The sequence below is a fragment of the Cetorhinus maximus genome, chromosome 27 (assembly GCF_964194155.1).
Source record: "Cetorhinus maximus chromosome 27, sCetMax3.hap1.1, whole genome shotgun sequence".
NCBI lineage: Eukaryota > Metazoa > Chordata > Chondrichthyes > Lamniformes > Cetorhinidae > Cetorhinus > Cetorhinus maximus.
The window spans coordinates 30,604,719-30,630,427 of NC_135905.1; the positions used below are offsets into that span (position 1 = coordinate 30,604,719).

Below are 25,709 nucleotides of genomic sequence, written 5' to 3' on the forward strand. Positions count from 1 at the left end.
AAATTTGCTGCAAAATCATTGGGGGATTTGTCCAGGTTACTTGAATGACATCTAAAAGTCATGAGGTAGAGGCAGAAATAGGGCACCATGCAAACTTCACTCTCAAGATACAACAGATGGCCAAGAATGACGTCCGGCAGTCATTCAAAGCAGATGTGTCAAAGTTAGAACAGTCAATGGATGCCAACTCCCCATTCAAGCCCCCGTCCTTACACAATGCTCCGAAAATATCCACAATTGTACACAAAATTACAAAACTTCCTGGATCATTATCCTTTACCGGAGATTCCAAGTGATGGAATATCTGACCAGGCAGCTCTAGAGCAAATGGAGAATTGAACTGAACTGAGGAAGACAGACTCAGCCTGAATACATGAACTGCAACTGCGCTGTCACACCCAAATGTATGCAATTTGTAAGCCCCAATTTCAGTAAAATATTGTGACTCATACAAGCGCTTATGTTGCAATGATTCGATCTCAAATTAAGATAAAACTAGATTTCCGTTTAAAAGAGGAAAGAGCATTTTGTGCCTCATTACTAGAATGGTGGCCAGTGACTGCCTCACCACAAACAAATGTAACGGAGATTGCCATCTTTCATTTCACATTGGAATCTTAATCTTCAAAAGTAAGGCTTGTATTAGTACAATGACACGACCACAAGGTGTCCTAAAGTGCTTTACAACAATGATGTACATTTGCAGCATAGTCATTGTTTTAATAGAATAAATGCAGAAGCAGGCTTGTGCACAGATGAGATCTTTGATGTGCACCCGAGGGGGCAGATGGGGCCTCAGTTTCATCCAAAAGATTGCAGCTCTAACAGTGCAGCACTCCCTCAGCACTGCACTGGAGCACCAGCCTACTTATGTCCTCAAATGCTGGAGTGAGACTTGAGCCCACAACCTTCAGAGGAGAAAATACTAACCACGGAGTCACACCCGGCACCAAAAGAGGATTCTTGGAGAATAATCCAAGTTTATGAACAGAAATTGATGTAAAGCCATGATGGATCGTTTAATATATGAAGGCAACACTAAAAGTAAAATGGCAGAAACAGCAATTCCACTTTGAAAATTGATCCAAAGAACCATTAGACATGGTCACTCACCCAATGACAGAAATCACTTAAGGTTTTACAGGTCAGCAAGTAGAGATTAGAACAAAGTGTAATCGATAAGAGAATAGTGTCCACTTTAAGCTGCAGATCAGCAACAAGTTAGAGGCAGCTGTCGAGCAGGCAATGTTTCTCTTTAGGGAGATGTTGATTTGACTACAATGATCATTCAGTACGGTAAAAGCAGTGAAGCTTGCACAAATCAAATCCGACTCAAAACACAATTATGATTGAGGCAGAATCCAGTTCTCCATCATGATCAGAATTCTTAAGCTAATAACATTTAGCAGGGAAGATAATCCCTGTTGATTCTCTCTTAAATACCAAAATCATGACCAAGATGAAGACATGATCATCTGACTGGCCTCTTCATGGATTATCCCGATGAAGCTCTAATCTTTTGCCCTGTTTTTCACCCCTGCATGTTCCATTCAGTGCTGACCAATGAAGCATGTCTCACCTCTGCTGGTATGTAATGAATGTGTGATGTACTGTATAAAGTAGAGGAGGATCAGGTTGTAAACACTTTGAAACTTTAATTGGTTTCAGTTCCGCAGAACAAAATGACAAGTTAAAGACCCAGAGACTGACTGACCCGCTCCTTCAGTGTTTCACAACAACCTGGCTTTTAAATAGAACTGCACTGAGAATGCAGAATCCAAGTAACATACAATCACAACTGCAAAACCTGGTGTCAATTATACCTACGAAGGCTGGAAAATGAAAGGAGCAAGATTAACTGCTTGATCAGGCCTGCTGCACTCTCGTGGTGGTCAAAGCATCATGACTGACCACCTCTTCCCTCTCCCCCTGTAACAACCATGTCATCTTCAGGAAGGGACAAGCCCTAGGGCCAATCTTCACAGTGGACTGACACATCTTAACACTATTTACACCTGGGGTGGGTGAGGTACCTCAGGCAAGCTGGGCAGTTCACTGCTTATGATGTAGCTGAGATTCTCAGTCACCTGTACTAATTAAGTGGAGACACAGTCAAACATTGTCTTTGAAAACAAGGAGAACTTTGACTGAGAACCAACAATCGGTGAACGAAATGAGCTGTAATTGTAAAGAGCACAAGGCATTGTATACTACCAGGCCCAATTTATTCCCCACTGTAAGGCCAGCATTTGTTGCCCATCCCTAACTTCCCTTTCAGAGCATAGTTAAGAGTCAACCACATTCCTGTGGGTCTGGAGTCACATGTAAGGCTGACCAGGTAAGCATGGCAAATTTCCTTCCCTAAAGGACACTATTGAACCAGATGGGTTTTTACAACAATCGATGATAGTTTCATGGTCACCATTACTGAGGCTAGCTAGATCTATTAACTGAATTTAAATGCCACCAGTTGCTGTGGTGGGATTTGTACCACTGACCCCAGGGCATTAGGTTGGGTGTCTGGATTACTAGCCCAGTGACATTACCACTACACCACCATCTCCCCATGATCTTTTGGAACAAAAGGCTGGAGATTCGCACCGTGAGTTAATTTCACTACAGAGCTAAACGTTTATACATTGACGACACAGACTCTAAATTATCGGGCTGTCTGATTAGTTTGATATCAATTAAATTCAAAAAGTCACTTTAATAGTGTTTGGATTATTCAAACCTACAGCAATGATACCAGGGTAAAACTGAAGCCCACCATTACCACAGTAAGTTCCTATCAGAAGCAAATGTTGCTAGAAGACGACTCAAAATTTACTATCAATTATCGCGGCTGTTTTGTTTCCAATATTTCATTGTTTTTTTTGTTTGATTGTGTGCGATTGTGACTCCCACCAATTGAATGTATGAAGAACTTGCCCTTATTAATTTTCCATTCAAATGTGCTTTTTGAGAGGGGGAAAAAAGTGTTGCTTTAGGTAGAGTGGGTAGGAAGGACCCAGTACTCTTAGAAGAGAGGTCAATAACCGAGGACATGGATTTAGAGTGAATGATAGAAGGATTAAAGGGGAGTTGAGAACTGTTTTTCCACCCAGAGAGTGGAACTCACTGGGTGAAATGATGGTGTTGACAGAAACTTTTACTGCATTAAAAAAAACACTTTAAAAATTAATTCTTCCATGGGATGTGGGCGTTGCTGGCAAGCCCAACATTTAGCGCCCATCCCTAGATGACCTTGGACTGAGTGGCTTGCTGGGACATTGCCGAGGCCAGCTAAGATTCAATCACATTGCCATGGGGTCTGGACTCACATGTAGGCCAGAGCAGGTAAGGATGGCAGATTTCCTTCCCTAAAGGGCATTAATGAACCAGATGGGTTTTTACAACAATTGATAATAGTTTCATGGTTACTATTGGTTTATTAATTGAATTCAAATTCCACCAGCTGTCATGGTAAGGTTTGAATCCATGTCCCCAGAGCATTAGCCTGGGCCTCTGGATTACCAGTGACATTAACACTATGCCACCACCTTGCCTATTGGATCTCCAATTGAAGTGCAAGGCAATGGACTAAGAGCTTGGAAGTGGGTTTAGGCTGAATAGTTCTTTTTCAGTCAGTACAGAGACGAAGGGCCGAATGGCCTTATTCTCTGCTATAAATTTCTATGATTCTAATGTTGATTTGGTACCACAGCACTGAACAAATATTTCATCAGATTTCAGAAGATGTGGCTTCACAGTGTTCTTCTTAAATAAGCAAAACAGAATTGAAAGATCTCTCTGATGTTTTGCACCTGTTCTTGGGATGCGAGTGTCACTGGCAAGATGGGCATTTAGTGCCCATCCCTAACTGCCCATGAGCAGGTGGTGGCGAGCTGTCCACACTGAATGGTTTGCTAGGCCATTTCAGAGGGCAATTAAGAGACAACCACATTACTGTAGATCTGGAGTCACATGTACGCCCGACCAGTAAGGGTGGCAGATTTCCTTCCCTAGAGGTGATCAGTGAACCAGATGGGTTTTTATGACAACCTGTTATTATTTAATTGAATTTAAACTCCCCCTGCTCCATGATGGGATTTGAACTCAGAACTCCAGAGCATTTGGTTTTAAATCCAGACTCAGAACCCCGAGAAGTTTGTACGATAGGAGGAGGCCATTTGGCCCATCATACGCGAGATGGTTCTTTACTCTGGAAGGGTGACTGAACTCATGCCCTTAAGAGGTGAGCGGGCCAGCAGTTGAGCCATTGGCTCAGTTTGTCCACATTATAGTTTCCGTGGGAAGCGAATGCAAACTTGAGAGGAATTTGACACAGGAAAAGAAAACGTAGGATCCTTGAGATTGAAGATCTGACATCTTCACACAGAATAGAAGGGACCTCGAAAGACACGGAGACAGGGTCCGCACTGACCGAACCCTGTGCCGGCGGAGAGTGTGGAGCTGGAGGGTGGAGACAGGGTCGGCACTGATTGAACCCTGTGCCAGCGGAGAGAGTGGAGCTGGAGGGTGGAGACAGGGTCGGCACTGATTGAACACTGTGCCAGCGGAGAGAGTGGAGCTGGAGGGTGGAGACAGGGTCCGCACTGATTGAACCCTGTGCCAGCGGAGAGAGTGGAGCTGGAGGGTGGACCAATGGGGGACGCCTGTTGGGGGTGGGGTCTCAGGTGGCTCCATGTGGGAAGTCAAGCGATGAAACTCTCTCAGCCAAACCCAACTGGCAACCATAGGAACAAGTCGCCAACACATCCAATCTGCACCTCCCAACAGCATCAGAAATGTTTATATTAGTGTTGATGGCAAAGTTTAGTAGAAATGCATTTCCATCTGGAACCTCTTGGTCAGGCATCCTGATGGGACACAGAAAATAAATTCGCAGCACCATTCTGCCCCTCCCACAATATACTTTCCAAAACTATGCAAAGAATTTTATCAAAAATAAATGCTAAGAGAATGGGCGCACAACTTTACACAGAATGAGTCAATGACACTGCTCTTTATGCAGTGTTATACTTCTCTGTCCTTTCCCATGATTAAACCATCAGGGTTCCATTACAAAATTCCATATTTTCAATCATTTGTTGCCTTATATGGCAACTCTTGCTTGTTGCCATGGCATTGAATTTTTTTCTAAATTTCTTCATTCATGGGGTGTGTGTATTGCTGACAAGGCCGGCATTTATTACCCATCCCTAATTGTCCTGGAGAAGGTGGTGGTGAGCCTCCTTTCTTTAACCACTGCAGTCCATGTGTTGAAGGTGCACAGACAGTGGTGCTGTGGAGGGAGTTCCAGGGTTTTAACCCCACAACGATGAAAGGACCACGATATATTTCCAAGTCAGGATGATGTGTGACTTGGAGGGGAACTCGGAGCGGGTGGCATTCTCAAGTGCCTGCTGCCCTTGTTCTGCTAGGCAGGGCAGCTGAAGGCTTTGGGAACGTAGTCGAAGAAGTCTTGTCAAATTGCCTCAACACATCTTGTCCTTGGTTCATTCACATTAAAGGATAACTTCACAGGGAACAGAGATGTTTGTTGTCCTGCCAGTATCACAAAGGAGTGGGCGTCAGTTTTCTTTCATCCCTCTTAGTTCTATCCCTCCAAAACTAAGAATGCTTGACAGGCACCAAGCCTTTTTAGTCGCTTCATAATTAAGTTGCTAAGGAAAGCATTTGATTGAATCGTCTTTTCAATTCTTCTGAAAATAAATTGCAAACATTCTTTATATGACCACTCCAAGTAAAGCTTAGAAAGAAAATTATTACATTTTTCACTGTTGCTTTGACACTAATGCTGCACCTGTAGCCTTCACATAGAAGCTAACTCCAAACAGAAAGGCACAAAGTCACTAATTTCTCACTGGTAGAACTGATCAAATCTGAACACTTGAAAAGATTTATGGCTCAGGATCAAAATTGATTCTTCAAGAAGCATGAAAACTTTCTCTGACATGTCAGTGCAACAAGCTATCCACATGCACAGGGAGCAGAGTTGATAACATCTGTTTGGTCTCAATGTGAGTGCACTGGTGAGCTGCAGCGTGACAGGGGAGAGACAGGAAAGAGGAATGGTGAGATCCAGGAAAAGTAGAAAGTGAACAAGAGGCGGCACAGGTTCACTTTGAAACTCTTGTGTCATAAGTGGCTCAGTGGAGTCTGATATGAGTAATAGGAACAGACCATGCAACCATTCAACACGATCATCGCTGATTTCCTGCCTCAACTCCACTTTCCCGCCCATTCCCCACTTCCCTTCATTCCCTCAGAGACCAAAAGACTGTCTGCCCCAGCCTTAAATAGAATCGACAAAGGAGCATCCACAACCCTCTGGGGTAGATAGTTCCAAAGATTCAGTGAAGAAATTTCTTCTCATCTCAGTCCCAATTGATCAGCCCCTTTGTCCTGAGACTGTTCAACTGTGCTCCTGATTCCCCAGCCAGTGGAAACAACCTCTGTGTCCACCCTATCAAGCCCCTTCAGAGTCTCCTATGTTTCAATGAGATCACCTCTCATTATGTAAAGATCCTCAGGCACCATTTAGAAGGAGAGCAGAGGTGTTATCCAGTGTCCTAACCATTATTTATCCCACAGCCAATGCAACAAGGAAAAAAAGAATATCTGGCCTTTCAACACCTCATTTGAGGGAAATTATGGCTTGGGAGTACATTTCAAAAGTAGTTTACTGGCTGTGATTTCGGATGGGTGTTCAGATGTATTGAGGACATAGAAAGCACAACTGCAAATTCCTTCTTTGTTTAAATCTGGTCTATGGTGGTTCTGCTGGAGTTTCTACATCAAACAGCAACCAGCTGAAAATTAAAACAGGGAAAATGCTACAACTTATGTAGCAAGTCTGTCGGTGTCTATAAATAGAAGGAATATGTTCATGTTTCATGCATCAACTCTTCATCTGATACAAGGATCTGCATTAACAGCCCGGTTCTCTTTCCAGGTGCTGACGAGCTTGCTGTGTGCTTCTAGCACTTACAATGCTTTAAACCGCAGCTCTTGTGATATTTGGTTCATCGTACGAACACTGCCATCGTTTCCTGACAGGTTGAAATGCAACATCTGTCGAAGACAAATAAAGCACAATGATTCCTGTTTCCCTATGTTTAGCAGCGAATTCTTCATTAGAATGGAAGTGGTGGAGTCAGTGTTATATCCAGAAGTGGCAATTAGTTGTTTGCGAAAGGCAGCACTTGGTATGAGTGACATGGATAAGTGATTTCAAGTGAGCCTATGTGTATTTAAATTGGAGCACTGCGCTGTTGAGGTTCAGGGTTGATGGGTTTGAGAGGAAGAGATGCTGAGGTACTTTCACAAACGATTGGCCAATACAGAAAGACCAACTTTAAGCACAGGCTTGTTGGAACTATCTTTGTATATAACCATATTTTGTAGATAACCATTATCTTCTCTCTAAGGTTTATTTTTCCCTGTGCTTAAAGCACTATGTAAATACCTGTTGTTGGTGATATTAAGTACCTAATTAACTTTTCCTCCCCAGTGTTATCTTCTCCAACCTCTACTCAACACCAGCTGAGACTCAGGGTACCTATAGGCATCCTACTGGCATGTTTATCCCAGAAGCTGCTCGCAATCCCCACAGCACTCTGCCATTGCAACACTTCCAACAGTGTAGAACTGTACAGAAACAGGACAGTCAAACCATGGTCCACTCGAGCCTCCACCCGTTCTTTCTCATCTAACTCTATAAACATAACCGTCTATTCCCTTCTCCCTCACGTGTTTGTGTAGCTTCCCTTTAAATGCATCTATAACATTTGCCTCAACCAACAATGATGGAGGGGAGAGCACTGGTTGGTGACCTGGCTGTTTGTGCTGCACCATGGGATCTAATATATATAACTTGGTACAGGAAAACACGGTGCAGGTTTAACGCTCCAGGTACATCCATTAGCTTCTGCATCATTATACTTTAAGTACCCCTATTACAGAGAATATGATTGAGTGGTAATATGATTCAGATCTTGAAGTTGCTTAAGTAAGTAGTTAAAAGGAAGGGTAATGCTTGAATTAAATCTCCATGAAATGACGTTGGAGACAAGGGTTGTGGAGATAACAGAGCAGCAAACCCGGGAATAAAGGCTAAGTTGTTGCAAGTGGAACGACTCCCTTTGCAAGAGATGGGCAGCTTTCTGTTGTCAAAGCAAATAAACAGAGCTCAGTAAAAAGATAAGGATAATGAACTTTTCTAAGTAACAGTGTTAAGGGTCACCACTGTTGGTATGAGGCGCTACCACTTACGACCGCCACAATAAAACAGCAGCATCTTGCACTGACATAGCACCTTAAAAAGTGTCCGCACACACTTCACAATGGAAAGTGATTGGGTAATGGATGTTGAACAAGAATAGCCCTTGATTAGACAAAACAATGGCTCTTGAGCACATTTTTAAGGGAAAGGAGACACCGTAGACTGGTTCAGGCAATGAAACCTACAGGGAGTGACTTGAGTATGGCTCAGATGAAACCCTACCAATAATGATAGGGAGAGGGCAAGGGTGAGGCTGCACAAAAGGCCTAATGTTGAAGGGCTAAGGTTGCAAGACAGAGGTAATTAGCGTTAAGGGTTTAGTATTGGATACTACAGTCCCATTGATGCCTTTTTTGCAATGCTGCTAAAGATACTACGAGCAGCATGAAACCCTACAGCCAGGATGTAAGTGGGGTTCACTTCAGTGCCTTTTTCATCTTCTACCTTAATTGTCTTTAGAGATATTGATTTACTTTTCAGAAAGTAACCCCTCTCCACAAACACTGCCTGACCTGCTGAGTATTTCCAATCTCTAGCCTGGTATCTTCACTTTCCACACATTCTTACAGGTATATTGAAACAGAGAAGTTGGGCAGCTTTGGACTTTGTGAATTTGAACTTTGAGAAACAGGACTTTTAAAAAAAAAAGTCAGAATAAACATGAGTGTTTATAAAACCAATTCTTGGGCATAATGCCAGTGCTTAAGATTGTGCTTTACATCCTGAATTAACTAATACGCCCTGTGCTTTGGACAACCAAAGAAATGTGCTCTTTACGTGAGTGACCCATGTTGTTTTTGCAGCACAATACAGTGCAAAGCTTCCGTTCACTCACGTTTAATAAGTTTACAAATGAACTGGAAGGTATGACACTCTCACCTCAACCCTTCCATGGCCAAGGTGAGCCTGCAGTCAGTATAAAGCAGGTCAGCGGCATCACAGGCCAAGTTAGCCTCTAGCAAAGAGCACTGTTACAGTAACCCAAAACACAAATCTACAAGTTACTTTTATGTAATTATTTAATTTTGCTAACTGTGGACTTTAAGAGAATACATACATGGGGGCAGTGGTGTAGTGGCTATGGCAATGGATTAGCAACCCAAGTGTCATGAGGTCAAATCCCATCACAGGAAGCTGTGAAATTGAATTTGGTGAATCGGGATATTAAAGCCCTTTGAAGTTGTGCCTCCCCAACTCCCTAACCTCTCGCCAACTGAAAGATCGCGAGAGTGCACGATTTCACTCCCGATCGTGTTAACCACAGGCCCCGCCCGCAGGACAAAACATTCTGCCCTATAAATAATATCAGACCAAGCATTGTACAAAAATGAGAGAATATACGCCCTTTGAAAGAAAAGTGAATCTCTTTGCCCACCATGATTTAATTATTGCCGTCAGGATATACCACATTTTACCAGAAGCCTATTGCTTCAGCTTGTCCCTGGGTAAAATGCCCCAGGAGATGCATTAGTATTATGAAGAAAAATGCTACGAACATGGAGCACGAGTAGGCCATTCGGCCCCTCAAGCCTGTTCCGCCATTCAATGAGGTCACGGCTGATCCGATTGTTACCTCCTGCCTACCCCCGATAACCTTTCACTCCCTTGTTATCCAAGGATCTATCTAGCTCTGCCTTAAAAATATTCAAAGACTCTGCTTCCACCGCCTTTTGAGGAAGAGAGTTCCAAAGGCTCACGACCCCCTGGGAGAAAAAATTTCTCCTCATCTCTGTCTTAAATGAGCGACCCCTTATTTTTAAACTGTGACCCCCAGTTCCAGATTCTCCCACGAGGGGAGACATTCTCTCTACATCTGGTATATCTGACGAGTTTTAAACAGCAAGTTAACATCAAGGCTGTGCTTGTTTCTGGAACTGCACAAGCTCTACTGTTAAGGTGTTCAGTTAAGTTGCTGCTCTTAGTTAAGCTGACAGTAATCAGTGGGTTCCATAGATGTCAGCGTATAATCAGACCTTCGAGGCCTCGAAAAATCCATCCAAAAACAGGGGTTTGACTTATACACGGAGTATGAAAGTGAAGCACATGGGTGTGTGCAGTCACCATCTTTGTCACTCACCACGTGGCGTCTGCTTGGTGTGGGCGCATCTTAAACTCCCCTGTGCCTGCACAACACAATCTTTACCGCCTGCTGGATCCCTTCCACCCGGTTATAAGGGAGGTAAAAAAATTGAGGCTGACTTCTAATGCGAGTGGAGCATGTTATGGCTGAGAAGGGGAATTGATTTACATACCAAGCATGATTTTTGGGGCCAAGAAAAATGAGGTTGTGTTACATGCCAGGTCAACTTATATGCCACAATCTATGGCATTTACTCAGCTTGTAATAATGAAAATGTATAATTATAGCATTTTGCATCAAGCACTCAAAAGGTGTTGGGCATTTCACTGGGGCCAAAGCTTTCAAATGGTCGACTGCTCTCCCTCATCCTTCTCCGGTGGATGGAACAGAAACCTCGAAGGTCACCAACATAGGAAGATGAACCAGTCACTACTACAACTGCTCCAGTATTTGATGGGGTTTCTAATCATACAACAAAGAATTCACTGCAAAGTGATGGTGCTAACACATGATGGGGTCCATCCTGACTGCCTGTGGTGGTGGATGAGCAACCGAGGCAGAATCTCCATCATCATCAATTTCCTGCACTTCTATTTGCTGCCTTCCCAGCATACATTACTCCTGCTGCTGTGCCCGAATGACAAACATCTTTTACAACAATAGTGCTGCTTACCTTCGTGTGGTTGGCATCATCCTTTGAAAAATATATCAAGGGGCATTGAGGGCTGTCTTGGGGATGGGCAGGCAGTGTGCTCCATCAGACAGAGCAATTCGAATGCCAATGATCTACAATAAAGGTTTTGACTTCCTGACGTTGAGATGTAAGCTGAGGTCTGACAAGGCAACCATTCTCTGGGCTGGGGAGTTCCAAAGATTCACAACCTTTTGCGTGAAGAAATTTCTCTTCATTTCATTCCTAAAATTATTGACCCTCTTATCCTGCGGCCATGACCCCTATTTCTGGACTCTCCAGCCTGGGGAAACAGTCTCTCGGTGTATTACCCCATCAAGTCCTCTAAGAATTTCATGATCAGGGATCACAATGGTTGGAGAGGAGAATTGGCAAATGCCAAAGGTAAAGGCCACCTTTTGTTTGTCCTTACCCAATATGGTGGGCAGGTGGGCGTTGTACTTCCAGATAGAAACATGTGCACTTCCTGGGGTCTTCGTAGCCCAAGTGAAAGAAAAGGGCGCTGTGTGGACTAATTTTAAGACCAAAGTACCTTTGTAACTCAACACCTGCCTAAATCATTGGCACTTTCACCCAAGTCAGAAGCTTTTGGGTTCAAACCTCCGCTCCGTGGCTTGACCACATTGAACTCGACATTGCCAAAACTGCTGACCTTCGGGTGAAACATGAAACTGCCTTTTCCAGGAGCTCAGTTGGAAATTCTAGATTATTTGAAAAGCGGGGAGTTCTCCAGAGCCCTGGCCAAGATTCCTTCCTCAAAAATAGTTCAACTAATTATAACGATTTTAAAAATGAGTTAACATAAAGCAAGAGTGTGGAGGTGGGTTTAAACACGTCTGGCAGGAGTGGGTGAGAATGAAAACCAAGAGAGATGGGTCAGCACTCTGGAAGGAAGACTAAGTATGGAGAAGAGAGAGGTAGTAAGTTCTAAGAGGTTAGGTGCCGAAAGATAGTAAAATAAAAATCAGCAAAGGAAAAAGCAAAAACAGGAGGTATTACTAAACCAGGGAATCAAAAGATGATTTTATTATGTACAATTTAAGACAACAATGGAGGACTAGAGGCAATGATTAAAGTGGAAATAATAACATAATGGCAATTCATTATTCCTGGGTTTAAAAAGATACACTTAAAGGGAAAACAGGGAGAAGGGTTAGTGTTGTTAGTCAGAGAAGCATTTTTCTTTCTTTATTCTTTCATGGGATATGGGTGTCATTGAAAAAACTAACATTGGTTGCCCATCCCTAATTGCCCTTGAACTAAACATTTCAGAGGACAGTTAAGAGTCAGCCACACTGCTGAGGGTCTGGAGTCATGTGTATGCCAGACCAGACATGGACGGCAGATTTCCTTCCCTATAGGACATCGGTGAAGCAGATGGGTCTTTACGACAATCGATGATAGTTTCATGGTCACCATGACTGAGGTAGCTTTATATTCCAGGTTTAGTAACTGAATTGAAATTCCACCAGCTGCCATGGTGGGATTTGACCCCATGTCCCCAGAGCATTAGCCTGGGCCTCTGGAATACCAGTTCACCGGCATTACCACAATGCTACCATCTTTCCCCCTCCCCCTCTCCCAGTTCTCAAACTGAGGTCTGCAGAGCCATAGGGATGGAGAGAAACTTTCCAAGGGTCTGCCAAATAATACCGTACCTAGTATTACCGAGCAGGGCTGACTTTACGGATAGTCAATCACCCAGGGAGCATTGTGGTCATGAATAAGCCAAGAGACAGTGGCCAGAGTTAGGCTTGGTAGGATTCGAGAGACAGGAGTAGAATGCAGCCACCACACGCCAGTATAGAGCGGTCTGGCTATCCCACCTAGGAAGGGAGCACACAGGGTGGGATGCTGAGAGTGGAACAAAGATTCTCAGATAGACCCAGAGCTACCCAGCAAGCGGTGGACACCAAAGGAGTTCAGCCTTGTTCAAGAGGCTGATATATATTTAATTACTGCTTACTTAAACTCAAAGAAAGGGGGCCATAATGCAAGGTTCACCCAGTACCCCATTTTCCCAAATTGAGATGGAAGGAGCCCACAATTGCTAATCCATTTGAAAGGCATCCTTCAACCAAAACAGTTTGAGAACCATTGAATTGGAGACAATATCAAAGCAAATAGCACTAGAGCACAAATAGGAGTGGCCCAGATAAAACCATTTTGCATTAAATGTCAGACATGGCTCAATGGGTAGCACTCTCCTCTGATTGTGGGCTTAAGTCCCACTCCAGAGACTCAAGTACAAAATCCTGGCCCAGTACTCTGGTGAAGTATGCAGGGGTCACTGAGCCTTTGCAGTATGTTGCTCAACAGCCAAACAATATTAATTAAATATATATATATATATTTACTGCAACTTCCTTTCAAGTATTCCCTTTACTTCATTCGCTTCTAGATTTCAAAAGAGCAAAAATAGATCTATTTGATGAGATTATTTCAGTTTGTAGATAATAAAAACTGCTCTTCTTTGATTGGTGCAAAGGTTTCACCTCTGTACACAATTCCGCAGCTGAAGTTAAAATAAAACCCACTGCGATCGCTCACCTGAACAAAGATGTTCATTGTATTGAGAGGCTGGGAAACTTGTGAATAGCAATAGCACCATCGGTGTAGTAAACAGCCCCAAGCTCCTTCACAGAACATGGGTAAAACGGACACAGGCTATTGGTGGAGTCAACAAAAGCAAACCAAAAGGATCAAAGCAGAACACTGCCGAAAGTTAGGGGAGGGGCAGCATGGACTAGGTGGAAAGTTCCAGACAATTGGGTCAAAACAGTTGAAGGCTCTGCTTCTGAGGGTCCAACAAAACCGTAGGGGATGTAGGGGATTACACTTCAAGGTAGGGGTCATTTATTCTGAGGGCAAGACTCCATGAACAAAGTATACATCACAAACTACAAGTGATGGATAAATTATATTCAACTTTCAAAGTCCATTCTGACCAAAAATACAAAACATAGGGACAGCAGTAGACCACTCAGCCCTTCAAGCCTATTCGTCTCCATCAATTGGATGATCTGTTTCTCAGCACCATGTTCCCACCTTTGATCCATCCCCTGACAGAAAATCTATAGATTTCAGTCTTGAACATTTCCATTGGACCCCAGCATCTGCAGGCTTTTCTGGGAGACACCTCACATTTCCACACTCCTTTGTGTCAAAATATGGGTCCTGTTGCTATTTCTACAGCCTGAAACTATGAGGAATCACACAACATTGAATCAAATATTGCTAAATACAATGATGGATGAATCGCCAGGATTTAGTTTTGAGTGCTTGTAAGTACGATGACTAGAAAATTGACAAATATAGGCACACATTACAACCAAGTCGGAAATAGGTGCCATGAGCCAGATTTCCAGTGGTTAACGATGAGATGAACTGATTCCTGGAACATGATCTCAAAAGTATTAACCAAAATCTCAAAATTGCACGTAATGAAACAGAATTTGAATTGCTCCATCTCCGTAAACCACTGGCCACGAATGCAGTGTGTTGAAAATTGCATTGTGCATTTTGCCCATTTGAGGCTACCGTCCATGGATGTACCAGCAGAGAGTCTGCTAGGAATAAATAATAGAGGATCCACATTTATCAGCTTGTGCAGATCTAATTCTAAATGCCTTTGGCTGAATTTATAATTATTTCCGTCACAAGAACTTCAGAACTAAAGAGACAAGCTGGTGAAGACAATCCTTAAAACACGGCAGAAATTGTCACAATTACATGCAAACAAAACTGAATGTGGTCAGTGAGCTTGCTCAATGGGGATCAGCTGATACATTTACAAGGATATATACAGAAGAGGGCAGCCATTCCCATGACTCGATTTATCCACCATACAAACCTACGTTATTCCTTCAGATTACCTAACTGCCTCTTGAATGACAACCACAGCTCTTGCCCTCATTATTCTCATTGGGAAAATCATTGGCCGTTATGCATGAGAAGTGTTTTGGATTCAGTCCTGAGCTTGTTTGTATCTACATCTACCACACTCGTGACCCATTTCACCACCCTCTTCTGTTTTTGGCTGCAGTGCTGAGGAGAAAGCTTGCTCGTTCCAAAATTAAATGACCTATTCCAAACACCTAATATCTGTATATGCTGATGTTAACACCACACTCTTTCAAGCACATTCAGATAGAAAGCTAATATGTTTTAGCTTCACCCATATTAAAGACTAGTTTGAAACATCAATGTTCGAGGTCATCTTCAGGCACCAGACTTCAATTCTCACTCGATTATATTCAGCCAGGAGAGGTGCTTAGAGAGATCCACTGGATTTTATTGGGATTGGCCAAATATCTCCACCAATAGCGCAGTTTTCCTGGTGCTCACATTTCAATCAACTCCGGTAACCCATTGCATACAGGAGGAAAAAATAACTCCAATGCTTAGCCTCAATCATAAGAAAAGGCTGATTGCATTACTTGCCAGATACAGCGATGCAATTTTAACATTTAATAACAACTCTAATTCTTGGCATCATTTCCATGTCAAGAGCCAACAGCTCAAGTACTTTAAGTAACTGGGCCAAAGCTCTTCCCAAAGGATTTGAATGAAGACTGAGATCAGTAGCAATCATAAATAGTCCCACTGAACAGCAGGCAGCACCATGGCTGAACTGTGAAGAGGATCTGTTTCTGGAGCACATCTTTATGATGAATATTTTATACAGAATAATAATGCTCCGTGTACATATTTGTTCTTGATAGTTTTCCACCCTCTTCAACTCTAGAAACTTCATCAAATGTGGAGCTGAGGCTTCATTTCATTGAGGACACGTCATCCCTCAGATAAACCATGTGAAGGCCTAAGAAATCAATTTAGCTTTCCTCTGGTCACCATGTAAGCAGGAATATTCGCTCCCAAGTTAATCGTACTCATAACCTTGCAGGTGGAAGGGGAATTGTTGGAGGGGGGGGGAATATCACCATGAAATGGTGTTCTTTCTTAAGTTGAGCTCCTGAAAACTAATTATAATTAAGAACAACTTCCTTACTGAAACCTGGCTGTCTGCACCCCACAAAGCATTCTCACAAATCTCTCTCTGTGCCTCTACTGTACGCCTGGTGGGGAAAAGCCTGTTAAACGTTTTTTCATGCGCAAACTCCATAACACCTCCAGTTTTATTGTTAAATCCCTTTTTCATCTCTTTACAGAATATTAATCAAACCAAAACACAACCGAACCAAACGAGGGCCAAGGTTCGTAAAGCCAAAACACAACGGACATCACTTTGCTGGAGCTCTTGTGGAACATTACCTATTATCTCTGTGAAATCTGCCTAAATTCAAAAGAGTGTAGCTTCATGAGACACATAATATTGGCATTCTTTAAATAGTCCAATTTCCAATGAAGCAAACACTTGATCTCCAACAAGAGCTCCCAAGGAAATACTTCATCCACACTGACTATTAAAGACTTGCATTTATATAGCACCTTTTAGGACCTCAGGATGCCCCAAAGTACTACACAACCAATGAAGTACTTTCGAAGTGTTGTCACTGTTGTAATGTGGGAAACACTGCAGCCAATTTGTGTATACCAAGCTCCCAAAAAAAGCAACAAAATAATGGCTCTTAACAGGATTCACGCTGGTTGGTGAAGTCAAAACTAAGACACAGGCCCTTTCCTTGCTGAAGAAGTTTATTGACTTTGTTCAGTGTCAACACTCCCCACCCACACCCAGTGTCCCAGCTATTCACCATTTGTGTGTTCAAATACTCATCACCTGTTTCCCTTAACAACGTAACTGACATTAACAAACCTTAATAATATAATTGATAAGGCAGTGACAATGACCAACTAATTTGTTTTAGTGATGCTGTTTTGAGATATAAATTTTGACCAGGACCCCAGGGATATAACTCCTCCAGTCTGCTTCAGAATAGTGCAATGGGATCATTTACATCCAACTGAGAGGGAAGCTGTAACCTTGGTTTAAAATTTCCTCCAAAGGATGGCACCTCAGGCCGTGTAGTGCTGCACTATTAAGAAAACCATTTGACAATTAATTGATCAAAAGTTGAACAAATTGGTATAAATCTAGAATATTTTGTGCAGTCAGAGCTCTCATTGAACTTATTAAATAAACGCAAGACCATCAAGTAGGATGGCCATATCTAAAATGATCAAATTAAGAATCTGAAGACGCGTGTGTACAAGCGGAGCATGGCTCCTCCAGAACTGCCTCTAATTAGCACTAAATTTCTCACTCCGAGAGGCCAAAACAACTTGCATTTATATAGCACGTCGATGTAATAAAACATCCCAAGGTGCCTCACAGGAGTGTTTTATCAAGCGGGATTTGGCACCAAGCCACAATAGGGCAGATGGCTAAGAGCTTGGGCAAGGAGGTATGTTTTAAGGAGGGTCTGGAAAGGTGGAAGGAGAAGTAGAGATGTAGAGAGGTTTAGGGAGAGAATTCCAGAGTTTAGGGCCCAGGCAGCTAATGACACTGTCACCAATGACAGAGCAATTAAAGTCAGTAATGCTCAAGGGGCCAGAATTAGATGAAAGCATATATGGTCAAATCTTACACTGGAGTAGTAGGGATCCCCCTCTGTGGTCAGACTCAAGGCCAATAGTTGCAGCAATACCTGACTTATAGCGATTGATGTCGACACAGGATGTGGGAGATGGGACATCCCATTCTTCAGTTCTTAACGACCCTCACTTTGAAAAAAGTGACCATTAAAATCAATGACACCTTCAGAATGAAAACTGCCATCATTCTACTGCAGCTCCCTCTGGTAAAGATGCTTAAACTGGGTGAGCTAATGGGCAGCGAGAGAGATAACAGCTTAACAATGAAGAATCCTGGAAATCATTTGAGACTATATTTGGAGGCATATAAATACATAAGCTGGCAGACTATCCAGCAATATTTATACTCATTTATTCATGTCATTGTAATAGATTTACCAATATCAATAACATGTCTGCCACTTGTATTGCCCAGTGGTTGTCTAGTCTGAATTCCAAACACTATTTCACTCAAAACCCCCTGGAAGCACAGTTCAATTTCTTTTCGTCAATTCTTCCATCGCTCAATGGAGCCACATCAATCACAGCTGCTGTCCTAAAACTTGCCTCTCTGTCGGTAGCTGGTGGATTATTTTTATTGTGATGCAAGGCGACAGTCTTGGGCTGCAACTGATTTAATTTATGTGCACTAATACAACCCACCTGCGTTTGGAATGGAAGGGATGTGCTGTCATGGTTACACTCTCTCTCTACATCGAGCGCACTATCCGCTCGCAATCACCACACTCAACCTTTGGACAGGAGGAAAAAACAACTTTATCTTCTGTGCTGCCGCATATGGAACAAGTATAATCTTTAAGGGAGGTAGGGTCAGAGGGCAGGACTAAGGTGCACAGACAATGGCCATTTTTGAGAGAAGGTCCTTCCCCTCCTTAGTTAAAATCTGAAGAATGGTCATTGACCAGAAACATGCTCTCCACAGATTCTACAACCTGCTGAATGTTTCCAGCCTTTTTGAATAATATTCGAGCATGCTACATTATTCATTCTAGTGGACAGGCCAGGCATTTTAGCAGGAGGATGCTCATCTATGCTAGTATTCAGCAGTAGCTGGGCCAAAAGGCCTGTTTCTGTACTGCGCATTCTATGTAATTCGCTTCCTCCGTACTGCCCAACATAGCTTCCAGCCACACAGACACCTGGAAGGCTGCCTAATTTATCAATGCCTTCACGAGTGAGAATGCTGACCCAGTAGTAAAGCACTTCTGTCTCAAGTTATCGACACTTATCAGGAGATTGTCAAAGAAAAAACGCAGGGAACCTGTATCTTGCAGTAACCGAGACTAAAGCACAAATGCCTTGCAACAGGCAGGAATTTACTAATTGTTTACAAATGAATATCATTTCTTAAATGAGAAGAACAGCTCTGACTGCCAAAGGTGATTTAATTGTCTTAATAAAAGGTCATTGCTAAGCAGTAAAAGGTTATCGCTTAGCAATGAGGGTCCCACAATGACCACCCACGAGACTAACCTCTGGGTGGTCTTTTTGCACATGATCTGCTAACATGTGTGAGCACAGGCTATAAACCATTATCTTATATTTGAAGCCAAAAGCAGATGGTCATTAGACATGCTGTATCACTCTACACAACTGCTTTTTCAAAGTTGACTTTCATTGTGTGTATTATTTCGACAAAGATTCACAGCTCGACATCTTCTGCAGGAATACCAAACCAACCAGGCGCATTTAAAACAAGATGCATTTCATATCGAGGTCTCCAAGGGAAAAGTAATTATGCATAATGTCAAAGTGTTCAGAAAGTACCCACTCAGGACTTAGCTACTCCTTACTGCAGACAGCAAATCCTACCCTAAGATTCTGGGTGTGACTGAACATTTACCATCTTTCAAAATAAATATTCAAGTCCACACAGCTCAGCGTCAGCTTAGCTAAATCGACCTGGCTGATGCTTCTGAATCAGAGGTTTGTTGATTCAAGCCCCACTCCAGCACCTGGGGACATAAGCTGGGCTGATGGCATCAGGGCAGTGCTGAGGATGTGATGGATTGTCCGAGGAACCATCGTTCAGATGGGACTTTGATTTGAGGTTGCAGTTGTCAGTGGTTCAGATAGATACTAAAAATCCCCCGATCGATTCTTCCCTCAACCAACACTAACAAAAGAATATTAATTGCCGTTCACCTTCGTGCTGTTTGCTGTATATTGTTCCACGCAAAATGACAGCTCCAATGGTGAAAACAAAAGACTTGCATCTATATGGCGCCTTTTACAACCACCAGGCATCTCAAAGCACCCTACAGCCAATGAAGTACTTTAGTCACTGTTGTAGTAAATGTGGCAGCCAATTTGTGCACAGCAAGCTCCCACAAACAGCAATGTGATAATGGCCAGATGATCTATTTTTGTGATTTTGATTGAGAAATAAGCATTGACCAGGACACCCTAATGCAGAGTTGAGCCTGATTTTATTCAGCTAACACTCCCCTGCTTCATTTTGGAATGGTGCCATGCAATCCTTTATATTCACCTTAGGGCAGACTGGGCCTCGGTTTAATGTTTCATCTGAAAGATGGCACCCTTTGACAGTGCTGCACTCCCTCAGTACTGCACTGGTGTGTCAGCCTAGGTTGTTGTGCTGAAGTTCTGGATTCTGTTTGATCCCACAACCTTCTGACTCCGAGGCGAGAGTATTAGCTCATAAGCCACAGCTGCCATGTTTTATTGTACATGAAGCCCTTTGTAATGTTTGTACCAGACTCGCTAAGGCACTTTACAGATACGGGTTCCTTCTAAACATAAAGGGACCTCAAATGTTGATCAGACACAGTGGTCATTAGTCCCAGATATCATCTCCGTTTCTTGCCTGCGTTAACAATAACCTTTGTCAAGCAGGCAAGGCATCGATGGTCAAACAGCGCTAAATCAGTTCCCTAGCCGATGGCAGTGACAAAAAGCATCAGGCTAAATCCAATTTCTCAAATGGAAAATCATTACTACTGCAGAGGGCTCACGATTAACTCATTTTATAACACTGTCCAATTAATCACTGGCAGCAGAATTTGTCTTATTTGTCTAATTACATTGAGACAAACATGAGTTGGGGGGGGCACCAGTTTCACCAAGTCACAACCTTCAGTCCATACAAATGGCAGCAATAATCACACCCACAGGTAAATGGACACAGATTAATGGTTATCCTGAAAGGAAAATCAATATGGCAAACTAAAATAATTAGACATGAGACATTCCCTGCTTTCCTTCATCATTTCCCTTACTGCATGACACTAATCCTTTAAAATAATTAGTCCACGGACTCCAGATGGATGTCACTTGAGCCTTAGGTACAGATGTAATAATTATCCAAAGTCTGCTACATGAACTCAGTGAGACGTTCCTTGCTACTGTGCTCCAGGGACTGAATGAGCTCCATCCACTCACAATGCCTACAAGCATGAGAACAAGGGTTAATAGTCATTGTGTTTCCTTCAATCACAATGAAGAGCTGATGGGCTGCAGGACATACACAAACACATGCAAATTTCCTTTTTGAACACTTGTTTAGTGGTTATATAAACACTGGAGCTGTTGGGTGGTGACAGGGAGGGCTGTTTGACAGGTGTGGGGTTGGTTGGAGGCAGAAAGTCACGTGATAAAGCCTCGAGGGGTACATCCAACTAGAGGTGGCCACCCTAAAGTAGAGTCGAGCCTGACTTTATTCAGCTAACGGCTTGTGTTTCTGGGTAGAGATCAGGAGTATGATTCCTGGCCAATCTCATTCTTCCCCAACCCATTGACACTGGAACCAGTTGTAGCACCCAAATTGCCACCCTACTGCAGACAGCTTTAACCAAAAACTGAGTTGAATGTTTAAGCCTACACTAGATGACCCACCAGGGAACATGGATTTTTTTTTTTATTATTTGTGTTGCTGGCTGGGCCAGCATTTATTGCCCATCCCTAATTGCCCTCGAGAAGGTGGTGGTGAGCTGCCTTCTTGAACCGCTGCAGTCCATGTGGTGTAGGAACACCCACAGTGCTGTTAGGGAGGGAGGGAGGATTTTAACCCGACAACAATGAAAGAGCAGTGATATAATTCCAAGTCAGGAAGGTGTGGTTTCGGTAGGGGCTTGCAGGTGGTGGTGTTCCCATGCATCTGCTGCCCTTGACCTTCTAGGGGTAGTGGTCACCGGTTTAGAAGGTGTGTTGAAGGAGCCTTGATGAGTTGCTGCAGGGCATCTTGTAGATGGTACACACTGCTGCCACTGTGCGTCAATGGTGGAGGGAGTGAATGTTTATGGGTGTGGTGCCAATCAAGCGGGCTGCTTTAACCTAGATGATGTCAAGCTTCTTGAGTGTTGTTGGAGCTGCAACTCATCCAGGCAAGTGGGAAGTATTCCATTCACTCCTGACTTTGTGCCTTGGAGATGGTGGACAGGCTTTGGGGAGTCAGGAGGTGAGTTACTCACAATTGTGTAATGCTGTACATCTTCAAATATAATTCCAAAACAGATAATCTTGAAATGATCAGAGTGTTCCGGAGATGGGGACAGTGGATAATTAAGCAAAGACAATGATAGTTGGGTATGGAGTACATCGACAACATTTCAGTTCCAAGTCAGAGTCATGCAAACCCTGTCAACATTGTTTGCAGTGTCACACCATGCCCTGCAGGCATGATTAGCAACTATGCCACCACATTTGAACCCATCTCATGGTAGTAATGTGACCATCAAAAAATTTGACCAGCTTGAATAAATATCAGACTGAGTCTTTTATTAACAGATGAAATGGAGATTCTTTACTTGATTTAATTAACATCAGTGTATCTAGAACCTGAAAGAAATATCTTGTTTTGCTGTGAAGATTTTGCATGTGATGCCAGCATGCAACATCGTCATATCTTCTGGGATTGGCCAATAGCTGTCGTCACGCATATATAAAACTGGACCATTTGGGACGCTCTCCTCCAAAGGAGCTAACTGAAGCACTGCTTTTGGGTTTAAGAACTGGATTAGGGAACCAAACTACAGTTCCACCAAGTTCTGCTACTTAATCTGAATCCCAGCTTTATTTTCATTTCTGCTACAGGGAGACAGTGTAATATGATAAACTGATGTCAAAAGTTACATAAAAACACACAGATGGCTGTGTCTGCTGTTATCTGGAAAGGAAGAATGTGCAGGGTTACAGGGAGAAGGCGGGAAAATGGCACTGGGTGAGGTGCTCATTCGGAGAGCAAGTGCAGACACAATGGGCCAAATGGCCTCCTTCTACACTGTAACAATTCTGTGATTCTGTTTCTGTTTTACAGCATAGACATAGGCCAGTCAGTTCAAAAGGTCTGTGCTGTTTATGCTTCACACAAACACCCTTCACCATGTTATTTAGAATCTTTATTGTACTTATAGGCCATGAACCTCATTTTACAACTTAGTTGTAAGTAAATGTATTAATGACTTCATTCTGTAAAATGCATAAATAATACAATCAGCAGCACTTCAAAGAATTTCATGGCACCAAGCATATACACAATCCATGAAGGAGAAAACAAATGGATAAATTGTTAACCCTTCAGTTACACTCCACTGTGAAGGTAGAGTCTTTGAGACAACACTGTACTGGCAGGAACCAGTAGCGATACTATCGAGGGTCAGAATTGTTCAAACCCCCAAATTTTGTAACTGTCCCCAGGATGTGGGCGACAACAAAGCAATGGTATTAATTGGCTATCCTGAGCTACTGGGGGTGTTGGTGCAGGGCAGCCTCAGAAGGCATTGGGGGTTGATCACTTATAGTCATCTGGTAGTACAGAACTTGAGTATTGCTGAAAAAAGAATCATGTCAAAGTCTTTTTGTTTTGCACTCATCAGGACACTTTGCAAGAATACCAATGTAAGGGGAAAACAACCATTTATGCTGTATGTGAAAAGAGTGCTGATTGGTTGGCAAATGGACTCTGATTGGTCGAGGTGTTGCATGGAGAATGCACCAGTGATGGTGACTAACAGTTAACCGCCAAGCATTGTTTGAAATGTTCTCACCATGCAAACTTGGTGCTGAGATAGGGCATAATGGCTACCCTGATCAGATCATTTCATGCTCTACACACACAAACTCACGAATAGGCTTAAGGCCGTCACTTTCGGCCCTGAAAAATGCCCAGTCTACCTCAGATTACCCTGGAAGGACAAGGTATCTCAAAAATTTGAGCAACAGGTGAAGCTAGCTGTTTCACGCTGCTACTGTGCGGTAGCAACACGAGTGGTATTCGCCACTAACAGGATGCTGCCGTCAAGCCAAAAAGACGTTCTGCCTATCACACAAATGAGTAACATGGTATATGAATTTCAGTGCCAGTGTGATGCCAGGTACATCCCAAAGTGTGGCGGATTGTATCAAACAGCATGTCCCAGCTGCTGTTCACAACCAGCAAGGTTCAGACCCTACCCAACCACCCGAGGGTGCAAAACTTAACCAGTGTCCAATGTTAGATGTGATTCCGCGATTGGACAGCATTTGCTAAATAATCCTCAGTGTGCTATGAATTACGCTGACAACCAATTTAAGATTGTTAGTCGGCCTCTCAGTTTGGTACATTTGCATGTGCTGGATGCTACATATATTAATAGACAGGGCCCTGTTCTTTGAGACAGAAAGAACATGTACACACATTGCACCTGTTTCAGCTAAACAAAATAAGTGACAGCCATTCACTGGCTCATTCCTCAGGACAATGCCTTAACCAATCAGGTTCAAGCTGTCTGGTTTAATTTCAAACGATGCTTGGCAGTTAACTGTCAGTCACCCTCAATGGTGAAATCTCCATGGCAATGCCTCTTGCCAGAGTCCACTTACCAACCAATCGGCACTCTCTTCTCATATGGTATAAATTGTTGTTTTCCCCTTATACTGGTGTTCTTGTGAAGTGTCCTGATGAGTGCAAGACAAAAAGCTGCGACATGTCTTTTTCAGCAACTGACCACTTAATGCAGAATTGAGCGTGGCGTGTGTGTCAAGGGCCTGGAGGGCACAGGGAAAGAGTTAAGTTTTCACTATAAAATACAAGCCAGCACAGAAGGTTAACCAAATTAAACTTGCCATGGCGGGGTTTGATCTCCGAGCGTTACTAATCCAGCACCGACAGCAAGACATAACTACACCACAAGCACATCAATAAGCAAATATCAAAGCATCGGTAACACAGAATCACATGCAAGTCCACAGAGCATCAAGAAATAACTCGTAGTGACACAGCAGCACAGTTCCATTGATTCTGGCATCGTCTGCAGTTTTGTTTTTTCTATACAGACACCCGACAGGGTTTCTAGTGTGGCTTTATTCCAGACAAAAGCCGGGAGAGTGAAAGTGGCTGCTGTTCACAGTCAGACTGATGCATTTTTAAAACAAAGCAGGAAAGAAACATGTTAAAATTCACCAAACGAAGTGGTTGGCAGGCCTGATGGTTTGTTTTTGGCTTCATCTTACCTTGAAATAATCAAGGGTTTTTCTTTCAATCTGATGGGGGAACCAAAGAGGCCAACATTAGTCTGGTGGTTATGCTACTGGATTAAAAATCCAGGTAACGTGAGTTTAAATCTCACCATGGCTTGAAGATTTGAATCCAGTTTCAAAGAACCTGGCGATAATAAAGAGCTCTGGCAGTAAAAATAATTGTGAAGCTGTGGGGAAATTAAATCCAACCGATTCAATAATGCCCTTTAGTAAAGGAAATCTAACATCCTTACCTGTCTGCTCTACATGCAGCTAGGCAATGTGCTGACTCTTAACTACCTCCTGAACTGGCCTAGCAAGCCCCTCAATTGCAAACTGCTCTAACGGATCAGGGTGGTGGCTCATCATCACCTTCCCAGGCAACTAGGGGTGGGCAATAAATGCTGGCCTTGCCAGCGACACCAACATTCCCAGAATAAATTCAAAAAGGTTGAAGAGCAATGCTTCAGGATTTCGGCACTCTGAGTGACAGAATGCAAATTGACACAGACGAGGCTTCAGGTTCATTTTAATGCTCAGTAGTAGTGCTTTACATGGCGAAAATGACAGAACTACACAAAATACACACCGGCCAACTAAGGCAAAATCAGTGTAAACATTGAATGAAATAAATA

The 25,709-nt window shown here is 43.0% G+C and overlaps 1 protein-coding gene across 1 annotated transcript in view; it reads right to left on the reverse strand.

Moving 5' to 3' along the window:
• The window catches only part of ndst2a (N-deacetylase/N-sulfotransferase (heparan glucosaminyl) 2a), a 494,353-nt gene that overhangs the window by 317,264 nt on the left and 151,380 nt on the right, over nt 1-25,709 (reverse strand). The gene's annotated exons all lie outside the window — the stretch shown is intronic.